The sequence below is a fragment of the Dermochelys coriacea genome, chromosome 2 (assembly GCF_009764565.3).
Source record: "Dermochelys coriacea isolate rDerCor1 chromosome 2, rDerCor1.pri.v4, whole genome shotgun sequence".
NCBI lineage: Eukaryota > Metazoa > Chordata > Testudines > Dermochelyidae > Dermochelys > Dermochelys coriacea.
In genome coordinates, this window is record NC_050069.1 from 268,544,948 (window position 1) to 268,556,271 (window position 11,324).

Consider the following 11,324-nt stretch of genomic DNA (forward strand, 5'->3'; position numbering starts at 1 on the left):
ACAGAGGAAAGCATAAAAATACACCAAGAATCCCATTAACATGCCCTTGTGGACATGGAGGGAAAGTTCTTTCCAAATTCCAGCTATGGTAGTCAAGTCATGCAAAAACTGTCTCCTGGATACAAGGAAACACCACCATAGTTTAAGCATACAGCTCCAATTACACCCCAAAATGCCAGAGCAATACATACTGTCTTGTAAATGTATTTTTTTCCAGTTTAAAAAATTTAAAATACATCTCCATGAAAAATAATCTGTAGGAATTAGAAGTGCCAAGTATTATTATTGCTATTTATCCTCTTGTAGGCCTTAACTAAACTCCACCCCTCAATTTTCACCACCACTTTGTAGGTTTCTATCCCCCTCTTGGATATAGTTTCACCAAGTTATACCATTTTAGCTCTTTCCACAGTCAATCAATCCCTCCAGTCCCCAGATCATTGGTTGCTTCTCTCAGTTTAGAGTCTACAAATAACGTACACTTTACCAAAGCTAAGTTTCATCATCTTGCTCATGTTCCCTCTCACGCCATGACTTCAAGTTAACACTTCAGTTGTAAGCTTCTGGGCATATCTTTCTATTTGTACCGTGAAGCACCTAACATACTTTTGAGCATTATTAAATAAGACAGTAACTCTCTTCAGTTTGCCAAGACCTTTGATAAACGAGACCAATGAAGGAAGACCAACATGTATGTCTGACTGAGAAGTACTTTTAGGCTGGGGATGCATCCGTCAGGTAACACTTCCACCATCACATCCTGGTGGGTTTTTTTTAATCTCTCTCTCTCTCTCTCACACACACGATTCATTGAAGGCAGGAAGTACAATTTAGCACATCCACAACAGATGTGAGAGAATTACAAAACCACCCAAGACCAGTACACACTTTTGCACACCAATTATTATGCTGAAACAGAGCCCAGCATCTTCTCCCTCTAGTTTTAAAAAGTTTCTTATGTCCCTTCCCCACACGGTCTTCAACAAACAGGAGAAATGATTGGCTGAAATAGAGCGGCATCCATATCATTTATTGTATGCATTGCACTAGTGCCTAGGGGCCCTGGTCCATGTTTGGGGCCCCTAGGCACTAGTGCCTAGGGGCCCTGGTCCATGTTTGGGGCCCCTAGGCACTAGTGCCTAGGGGCCCTGGTCCATGTTTGGGGCCCCTAGGCACTAGTGCCTAGGGGCCCTGGTCCATGTTTGGGGCCCCTAGGCACTAGTGCCTAGGGGCCCTGGTCCATGTTTGGGGCCCCTATCATGTTAGGTGCTATGCAAACACACACACAAAAAAAAAAAAGACAGTCTTTGCCCTAAAGAGCTTACAATATAAAATATAAGACAAGAGACAACAAGTGGAGAGAGAGACAAGGGAGCATAAGGAAACAATGAGACATCTCTGTTCTTTGAGGACCTGTGTATTGTTGCCCCACTAGCCAGAGCAGCATTATAATCAAGTGGTTAAAGCACAAGATCTGAGCTTTTATTCCTTGCTCTGACACTGCCTCACTCTGACCTTCAGCAAGTCAATTCCCTACCTGTATGGACAGGGATAATATCTACCTCCCCACTCCTTTCTGAAGTCTTTGGATAACACCGTCAGCGTAAAGGCAGTTTTTATTGTAACTAATATAAATACACATCAGTTATGTATTATATGTGTACCCAGCGTACCCAGAAAAGATTCACTTGTCTCTTAAGTAAGCAATTCCCCAACTGCACTGTCATAAGGGGGGGAGGGATAGCTCAGTGGTTTGAGCATTGGCCTGCTAAACCCAGGGTTGCAAGTTCAATCCTTGAGGGGGCCATTTAGGGATCTGGGGCAAAAAAAAATTGGGGATTGGTCCTGCTTTGAGCAGGGGGTTGGACTAGATGATCTCCTGAGGTCCCTTCCAACTCTGATATTCTATGATTCTATGATCTGTTTACTCCTACATCCAGTTTCAGGTAAAAGTTTGGCACTGCCTCCATCTTTATCCTGAGCACATGGCTCCTTTCATTATGAAGGGCGAGTCCCCGATGCAGGAAGAGCAAGATAAAAATTGAACAAACTGTGGTCTTTATTGCCCTCTAGTTTAAAAAACACAAAACAAAAAACAGAGTGGAGAAATTCTGTGGACCAAGAATCATTTCTGCATATCATGCTCCTTCCTAGAAGTGGCCTTGGGTACACTTTTGAACAAAATATTTGCTATTGCTGCAGCCTTGTTAAGGGGGATTTCACCATGACAGAAGAGAACATCCATATTTCATTTGGGTTTCTTTTCATTTTCCAAGGGCAATTTTTTTTTTTTGGTGGAGAAAGGGAAAGACTGTTTATGCAATACTCAAATGTATTCTACAGGAGGGGAAAGTGATGATGCAGGAAATTGCTATCGCACTTTTGTTGTCTCTAGATCAGTAGCTCAATGTTGGGGCTGCATAGGCACTGCATTGAATTTTTAAAGCACTTCTCAGCTAAACTAGATCTCACAGCGAAGTCCTTATCACACTTCTCAGTTTTCTCCCTCCCGTCATAATAGGAGGCTCCTCTTGATTTTGCTTAGAAGTGGTGGGTTGGAGAGGTTTTCTACATCCAGTGGTGGCTTTCTGAGGATCAGGTGGACTATTATATTTTTCAAGGAAGTTGGCATGTTAGTTTTTCTGGAGGAAACAGTAATTTCTGTTAGTGGCAAGCACAATTCTCCATGGTCTTTTATCAGCCAGGAGTGACACCTATTTCACAAGTACCAGCTCAAAATATTTACAACAGCTATTACAGTGAGACAGGATCTAACCCTTTCAGGGGTGATCGAGCAATTAATTTGGGCTGATCCATTTCTGAATTTTATGCCTTGACCAATTCCTCTTGTATTCAGAAGGGATTTTCTTCAGAGTAGGATGAAAGCTAGTCACAGCAGCCCATGCTTGGATCCAATGACTGATTTAGGCCATCTGGATTAATTAATTGGTTCGCTATGTAGAACAACGATGCTGGCCATTATTGTATGGTTTTGATGGAGGAGGGATAGAAGAGCAGGAGAGCCCTACAGGAAGTCTTTGTGCTGCTGACAAGTAGACTTGGATCAGGTTTTGTGCCACCAACATTTTTGTTTTTTGCCTCAGCACACCATTTCACTTAATTCACTAGTCAACTTTGGTAATGTTCCGAGTTGGTACTGAGTGGACTATCCTATGAGCTTAGTCATACCTTAGCCTTTCAGTTGTGTGGTTTGTCTTGTAGAATATGCTGGAAACTTCAAAATGATTCAATTTTTTTTTTGTGAGCAAGCCAGCCGAAGTTGGTGGTTGTTAGAACAAGAACATGCACACAGAGACACCAGGTATTACTACTAACCCCACTTTCAGTTCTTCAGGTGAAAGGTGCTGTGGAAGTGAATGCTTTACCAACATTAACCAAGCCTCAACTTCATAGATGGGAACCTGGAAAGAGATTGTGATTTGCTCAAGGTCCATATCAAGCCCAGCAGAGTTAAAACCAAGAGCCAGTCCTCTGGCTCTAGCTATTAGAGTATACGACCCCTTCAACCAACTGTTCTACACATTTTACCTTATATTTTTCAGAGCTGTGCAATATCATGGTTCTGAATTTGAAGAACCTTCTGAAATTCTAACAAGTTTATAGGAAAAGCACCTAGGGTTTCTAAAATCCCTGTATAATGCAATGCAGAAAAAAAGCACCTTTTCCTGTCTTAAGTAACATTTCCATTAGCTGGACCCAGTACAACTCATGTACTTCAGCCTGAGATACACATAAAAGTTTTGGTAGCATAGCTATTTTGGTTAGGAGTGTGGAAAAATAAAGTCATTCCCATGACAGAGCCATACCAGCAATAGCCCTAGTGTACAGATGCAGTTATATCAACAAGAAAGTCCTTTTGCCAGTATAGCTTACTCTCTTTGGAGAACTGGCATGTAATGAGTTCTTTTTGCTCATATAGCTTATTTGCCGGTATAAGTTGTGTCTCCACTAGGGGAGTTTACTGATAATAGCTCTACTGACAAATCCTTTTAAGTGTACACAAGGCATTAGACTTGCAAAGTTATTTCAGTCACATACATTTCTTCACTCTTGTGAATTTCAGCTATGACATAACAGGTGCTCTCCCCAGAGAAAGAGCTATGTGCTGTGCTAGAAGGAAAAGAGAAGCTGAGCGTACATCTGACCTCTTAGCCCACAAAGTAAAAAGTTAGCCTTCAGCATTTATTTCCCTGTATTACCACCTTAAGCCACCTGGCATTCAAACACTAAAACTTTTTTTAAAATGTATAACAGCACTTTTCAACAAAATGGAATTTCAATGCACTCTACAAACTTACTAAGCAATTGTACAGACATATTGAGTTATTTCACACTCCACTGAAATGCAAGTATCTGTGAGGTGACTCACAATAGCAACGGATTACTTTCAAAAAGACTCTACATTACAAAAATACCTTTTCACAGGCCTGAATACACAAGGTGCTAGAAGCTCAGAACTCTTGCGGAAGCCAGCACCTTGCAGGAGCAGATGATCCTCTATTTTAATTCTGAACAATACAATAATCATATAACAAGAGGTTTCAGAGTAGCAGCAGTGTCAGTCTGTATTCGCAAAAAAGAAAAGGAGTACCTGTGGCACCTTAGAGACTAACAAATTTATTTGAGCATAAGCTTTCGTGAGCTACAGCTCACTTGCATCCGATGAAGTTTATGCTTATGCTCAAATAAATTTGTTAGTCTCTAAGATGCCACAAGTCCTCCTTTTTTTTTCATATAAAAAGAATTACAGATTAGACATTTGATTTTTGAGAGCAGCAAGCACTATTCAAGTCTCTCCATCCATTGGTGAAACACTGCTTAAAGCGACTTTGTTACATAACTAGTCTGACTTTGAGACTGCTGCTGTTGAGAACAAGATACCTATTATTCCCCAGGCACCTTTGTCACAAAGATCCATGCAAGATTAATTTAACCACTGCCAAAGAAGAAATGCAACTCCTCTTCCCACACTCAGAGGCCGTCTGCTCCCTCACAATGAAACCCCCGGTCCCAGAAACAGGACTCTTGTTGCTCCTTGTGAAGAGTTATGTAAATGGAGCAGGTGCCCCAACCTCAGGGCTGGCATCAAAGAATCACTGAACACTCAACACAGTACGCAGTCCCATTCTGTTGCTTTTTCTTCTTTGATTTGGACTCTTCAGATGAGTAGGAATCATTACAGATTCTGAGCTAGAGGGGCTTCTACGGATCATAAGCCACAGAGCTGCATTACTGAAGAATCCCCCACAGCTGCCCCCTCAGAGACCCTGCACCAGATCGAACAACTTATTTTCTTTGCTTTCCATGAGGAGATGAAAAGGTGGTTACTTGCAGGGATTGGGTAGAATGAAAAGAGAGCATGATGGTAGATGGAGGACAAGTTGGGTAGGTAGTGGTTTAAAGACAAAGAAGGAGCTTAAATGTAAGACAGATGGAAGGAAGACAGTGATGGGGTTTGGAAAGGGGTTGGACACAGTGAAAGCAGCAGGCAAGGAATAGGATTTTCGCAGCCATGTGTTGGTCAGGATAGAAGAGTGAAAAGGCAGGAAGGCCAGAGATTTCACTGTAAAAAGGTTTCTGAATATTCAACCTAAGTTTTCCTTTGCTCACCCTATACACAATTTCTTTGAGCTGCATCCCCTTATGCTGTAATTAATTTGCATGACTATAATATGCAGATATTTAATGCAACACAAAATAGATTAAAAACTGGCTAACTGATCGGTCTGAACATGTAATTGTAAATGGGGAATCATCACTGAGTAGATGTTTTCCCCAGTGGGGTCCCTCCAGGATCAGCTCTTAGCCCTATGCTATTTACTATTTTTATCAATGACCTGAAGTCATCACTGACAACATTTGCAGGTAACACAAAAATTGGGGGAGTGGTACATAATGAAGAGGACAGATCACTGGTTCTGAGTGATCTGGATCACTTGGTAAACTGGGTGTAAGCAACCAGTACATGTTTTTAATATGGCTAAATGTAAATGTGTATATCTATGAACAAAGAATGCCGGCCATCCTTACAGGATGGGGGACACTATCCTGCAAAGCAGTGACTGGCAAATGATTTGGGGGTTGTGGTGGATAATCAGCTGAACATGAGCTCCCAATGTGACGCTGTTGCCAAAAGAGTTCATGCAATTCTGGGATGCTTGAACGGGGGGCAGTGTAGGAGCAGAGAGCTTATTTTACCTCTGTATTTGGTGTTGGTGCCACTGCTGCAGGAATACTGAGTCCGGTTCTGGTCTCCCCAATTCAAGAGGGGTTCTCTTGTCACGGTAGCCAATCCATCTCCCTGACAGGCAGTAGCTGGCTCGACAGAATTCTTCCGTTGACCTAGCATTGTCAACACTGTGAGTCACATCGGCATACCCGTATCTCTCAGGGGTGTGGATTTTTCACACTCTGAGACATACCTGTGCCAATAGTTTTCAGTGTACCACACCCCTGAGACAAGCTACACATCTTTAGCTCATAACAAAGACTGTCACTCTTCTCCAGCCCTTTGATCAAGTCATTTTTTTCTCTCTGCAGATTCATTAAAAGTTTGAAACTAGGCATGTCCAGCAACCCCTTTAGTTCAATAAAAGGAACATTTAAAAATTCTTCCAACAATTGTCTACAGTAAAGATTTAATTTGACCAGATGCATTGACTATGAATATCAGGACACACTTTCACGTTTGTAAAGCCAAACTGATTGTATTTTGCCCTTCTATAATTTTAGTGCATCAGATTACTGAAGCCACATATTTGGAAAGGTAAAAAATAAGCATCCTGCTAAACTAAAACTTTGTAGTTCAAGATATGGAGCAGAGTTAATATCTGCCATTCCAATTAACCACTGAAAGCTAAGTATTCTTGTGAGGGGAGTCAAAGACTAATAGCAAGACTTTCAGCATGGTTTATATCTAACAAGACAAATAAACCCAAACAATGTTCCCTTTTTAAAAGAATACACCAACTGACCCACCTGCTGCATCATGCAATAGTTCCTGTAACCCTAATTTTATTGTATTCATGTGTTGCTATGGCAGTCATTGGTTTCACAAAGGACTTATCATAATAGAGGCAAGATAAGTGCAAAGAGGAAGCTCCTTTGTATTTTAAAACCCTCTAGAAATAAATGGAAGCTGCATCCAGAGATTTTGGGAAAAGGCATCAAGTGGTACAGCTTCTCCTCCCCAAGTCCAGCTCCCAGCAAAGGCCCAACTATTTCTACTCACCACGCACAGAGACACGCAACCACATCACCTCAGAGCTTTTCTTCAAGTTCAGCGCTGCAGTTGTGTCACTGTAGCACCTCAGTGAAGACACTATTATGCCAACAGGAGAGCTTCTCCCATTGGCATAGTTAATCCACCTCCCCAAGAGGCTGTGGGGACATCAACAGGAGAAGCTCTCCTATCGACATAGCACTGTCCACACAGGGGGTTAGGTCTGTGTAACTATGTCGGTCGGGAGTGTGGATTTTTCACACCCCTGGTGATGTAGTTATACCGCGATAGGTCTGTAGTGCAGACCTGGCCAGTCTTCAAACAGCTTCTCTGCCTCCCCATTCCTTCCAGAAGCCACCCTCCTTCTCTTTTGCAGAGCTTGAAACAGTTTCTCTAACCCAGTGGTTTTCAAACTTTTTTCATTTGGAGACCCCTAAAAATTTCAAATGAAAGTGCAGGCCCTTTTGGAAATCTTAGACATAGTCTGTGGACCCCCAAGTGGTCCACAGACCACCTGTTGAAAAATCACTAATCTAACACAAGTTGAAAGGCTAGAGCTAATAGAGCTGAAAGGCGAGAGTGAAATAGCCCTGTGCTATCACACCCCGTCATCAATGGAGTGTACAGTTTAGCTCTCTTAATGTGATAATCAAATACTTCTCACTTGTCAATCAAGTCTACTTAATAACTGAGTAACTTACTTCATGTCTGACTTTATTAGACCTTCTTTCCCTTCTTAACTGCCTGTTAATTTCTCTCTTTTCTTTCTTTTCATTGATCAGATTGCATCTTTTTCTTGGTTTTCAGCATCTGTAATTAACTTCTTCTCTCTCCCCCTCCATCCTCCTATTTCCACTCCCAGATCACGGTGTGGTCTCTTCCTACCTTCTCTGTGTTTTCTCTCTCTCACACGTCCTTGCTTAGAGTCTATTTATCCCCCATGCCTTCCCCACCCACGCCTCCTGCAAAAGGAGGAACGGCTCAGGGTCACCACTCCCTGCTCACCTCTAGAGGAATGAACAGTGGGCTGCTCTGTTCCCCCCCCCCCCTTCCCATCCCCTGTTCCTGCAGGCAGACACAGCAGAGGGTCCTCAGCATATGCCTAACTTCCATTTGACTCAGGTGATGGAGTTCCCCCCCCCAGCCTTACTTTGTAGAAACCTCTAAGAACTAATCCAGGTGACTGATCCTCTTCACTCTCCCCATACCTACTATTTGCCCCTTCTCTCTTCAGCATCCGGATACCGTAAGCAACTGAGCCTTTTCCTCAGCCATTCTTAAGGTCCAGAGAAGCGGCCTGACCGCTCTCCACCACAGGCCAGGTTAGCAGGAGGCTTCTCTGTTCCCTCTTCCCTGTGCTGCTTCATGCCCCCTCCCCGCTTTCCTGATTATTTAACCCCCTCACAGGACAGGCCTTTTAGCGACGGTTTAAACAACTCTCCAGGCAGTTTCTCCCCTCCTGTAGTGGGAGACCTAGGCCCCAGGACCAGAAGCAAGAGTCCGACTCAAAAATCTCTCCGGCATCAGCCCGCTCCGCCTGAGCCGAAGGACCCCGGGCTCAGGGAGAGAGGGAAGGGGCGAGATCTGTCTCCTCCCAGGGGCATCCCCAACACACACACCCTGCCCGGGCGGATGGCCGTGGCTGGCCGGGCCCGCTGTGAAGCCGACAGCCCCGGCCAGCGGGGGGGGAAAGGAGGGGGGCCTCGCGACAATCCCCGCCGGCTTTACCCGGCGCACGTCACAGGCCGGGGTGTCCCGCCCGCCCCCGGCTCCCCCACGCGAGGCGGCTGCACGCGCAGGGACACGGACCGGTAGCGCCACCCACCCAGGCAGGGAACGGGGGACTCGGCCCGACCTGCCCCTCCCCCGCTAGCGGGGGGCCCCCTTCTGGCGGGCCCCCCACCCCCCTCAGGGCTAGGGGGCGGGGCTCCCCCCGCTCCTCCGCGCCCCACGTGTCAGAGCCCCGGCGCAGGTGGGCGGTCACCGCTCGCGCTGGGGGGCCCCGCAGAGCGCTCGAGCCTCTTGCCACGGCCCGAAAAGGGGAGGGGGCGAAGCGCGCGCGTCTCTCACCGCACGGGGGTGGGCGGGTCTCGCGCCGCTCGGATCCCAGCCCGGGCCAGCGCCTCACCTCTGACCTTTCCCCTCTGACCCTGACGCCGAGCCGCGCCCACGCGCGCCGGGGTGGGTGGCTGGGCCCCGCCTCCCGCCACGGCCACGCCCCTCAGGCCATGGCCACGCCCCTCCCTCTCTCGGCGCTGGGGGCTCCGTCCCTGCGTGGGGTGGGTGCCCCGAGCGGCGCCGCCCCCTGCCCGTTGCGGGCGGGGCCTCGGCGCCCCGGCGCCCCGTCAGTGCGGTGGGGGCCAGGGGCCGAGAGAGGGTCAGGCCGGGGGGGGGGCTGTGGGCCAAGACAGAGCCCGGAGTCTGCTGCCCCCGCCCACCAGGCCGAGGCCGGGCCCCGCGTAGCAGGGGGATGGGTGGAGGCAATAGGGCCAGGCTCGAGCCCCGCCTGGGGCCTGGCTGCTGCTGCAGCCGGGGTTAGCAACAGGCAAGGGACAACCTCTGGCTGCTGACAGAGACGGGACGCCGCGTGGCGCAGGGCCCGGATGCCTCCACCCCAGGCTGGGGGATGCCATGCAGCCTGGAGGACAGGGCACCACCCAGCGCCCGGGATAGGACAGCACACGGCAGCAGGGGCCAGATGGCACTGGGGTCCGCTACACGTTGGGATGCGGGGTGGCAGGGGAACAGGGATGGGCTGAGAGGGCACTGCAGGCAGGGATGGGATACCCCTGTGGCACTGAGAGCTGGAAACCGTGCAGGGGCAGGGGCAGGATCAGGAAGAAGAAAAGGAGGACTTGTGGCACCTCAGAGACTAACAGATTTATTAGAGCATAAGCTTTCGTGAGCTACAGCTCACTTCATCGGATGCATTTGGTGGAAGTGAGCTGTAGCTCACGAAAGCTTATGCTCTAATAAATTTGTTAGTCTCTAAGGTGCCACAAGTACTCCTTTTCTTTTTGCGAATACAGACTAACACGGCTGCTACTCTAAAAGGATCAGGAAGGTAAGCCACACAGCACCAGGGCTGAGTTACTTGCATTGCCATATGGTGCTGTGCAAACCTGATGTCACAGATCAGGTGAGGATGTGGTGCAGTACCACATCATGACAGGTACAGAGACCAGGTCAGGACAGCTCATCATGCCATGCTGCAACAGCTGGTTGAAGTCTAAAAGATCCATGCCAGGCCGGCTTTGGTCAACACATAGTAATACTCCATTTACTGTCATGGACTAGGTCAATGCCTAACCTCAAGCTGTTCTAAGTGTCACAGGATGGCCTCCAGGCTCTCAGTCCTTGCAAGTAGTGCTGCAGCCATGGGTGCGGGCACAAAGGGTAAGCTAAATACAATCTAGGAGGAACAGAACCATTCCCACTAGCAGCAATGATAAATAATAAGGTCACATATATTACTTAAGGGAATATTATTTTCCTAATTTTTATATATATATATATATATATATATATATATATATATATATATACACACACATATTTCAGTGTTTCCCCCACTGCTGTCAGAAAAATCAGAGAGCGGCCCAGATCAGCACCAAGAGAAATATGAGGGTTTTCAATACGCCATTATTGTCAGCTACGGGCAGGTAAGGTATAGTTTAGGCAAGGGTGGTACTTTGTGATGCTACAGTGTCCATGTTAGTTTCTGCAGAATTTAAACTACCATTACAAAAAGAGAAAAAGTTTCCAGAGCCTCATGATTGTAAAGACAGACTTCCCACTATGACTTGCTATAGGGCTGTAGGCCCAAGGATAGCTCCAGGAAACGCCCCATCCAGCTTCAGGGGATGTCAGCCCTGACACCTACTGCTACTCCATGAAGGGAAGCTAGTTTCATGCAGGGAAGGCAGCAAGATGGAATGAAGGGACTCTCTCAGGGCATGGCTACACTTGCAGATGTAGAGTGCTGTGAGTTAAATCCGCCTTTGGAGAGTGCAGTAGGGAAAGCGCTGCAGTCAGTCCACACCGACAGCTGACAGCATGCTGGCATGGCCACATTTGTAGC

General features: G+C 46.8%; 1 protein-coding gene across 12 annotated transcripts in view; it reads right to left on the bottom strand.

The window, feature by feature from the left end:
• The window catches only part of LOC119851297 (SREBF chaperone), a 111,553-nt gene extending 102,125 nt beyond the window's left edge, over positions 1-9,428 (bottom strand). Inside the window, exons 1-3 of one of the 12 annotated variants that reach the window (XM_043509798.1) lie at positions 8,452-8,914; positions 6,220-6,363; positions 5,130-5,211 (exon numbers count right to left, since the gene is read on the bottom strand). The gene's annotated coding sequence lies outside the window, so the exon portion shown is untranslated. Of the gene's footprint in view, positions 1-487; positions 661-5,129; positions 5,212-6,219; positions 6,364-8,451; positions 9,180-9,313 lie in introns of those variants that run through there. The other 11 variants (XM_038390923.2, XM_043509794.1, XM_043509801.1 and 8 more) reach the window with 11 other exon arrangements.
• Between the last annotated feature and the right edge of the window lie 1,896 nt (positions 9,429-11,324).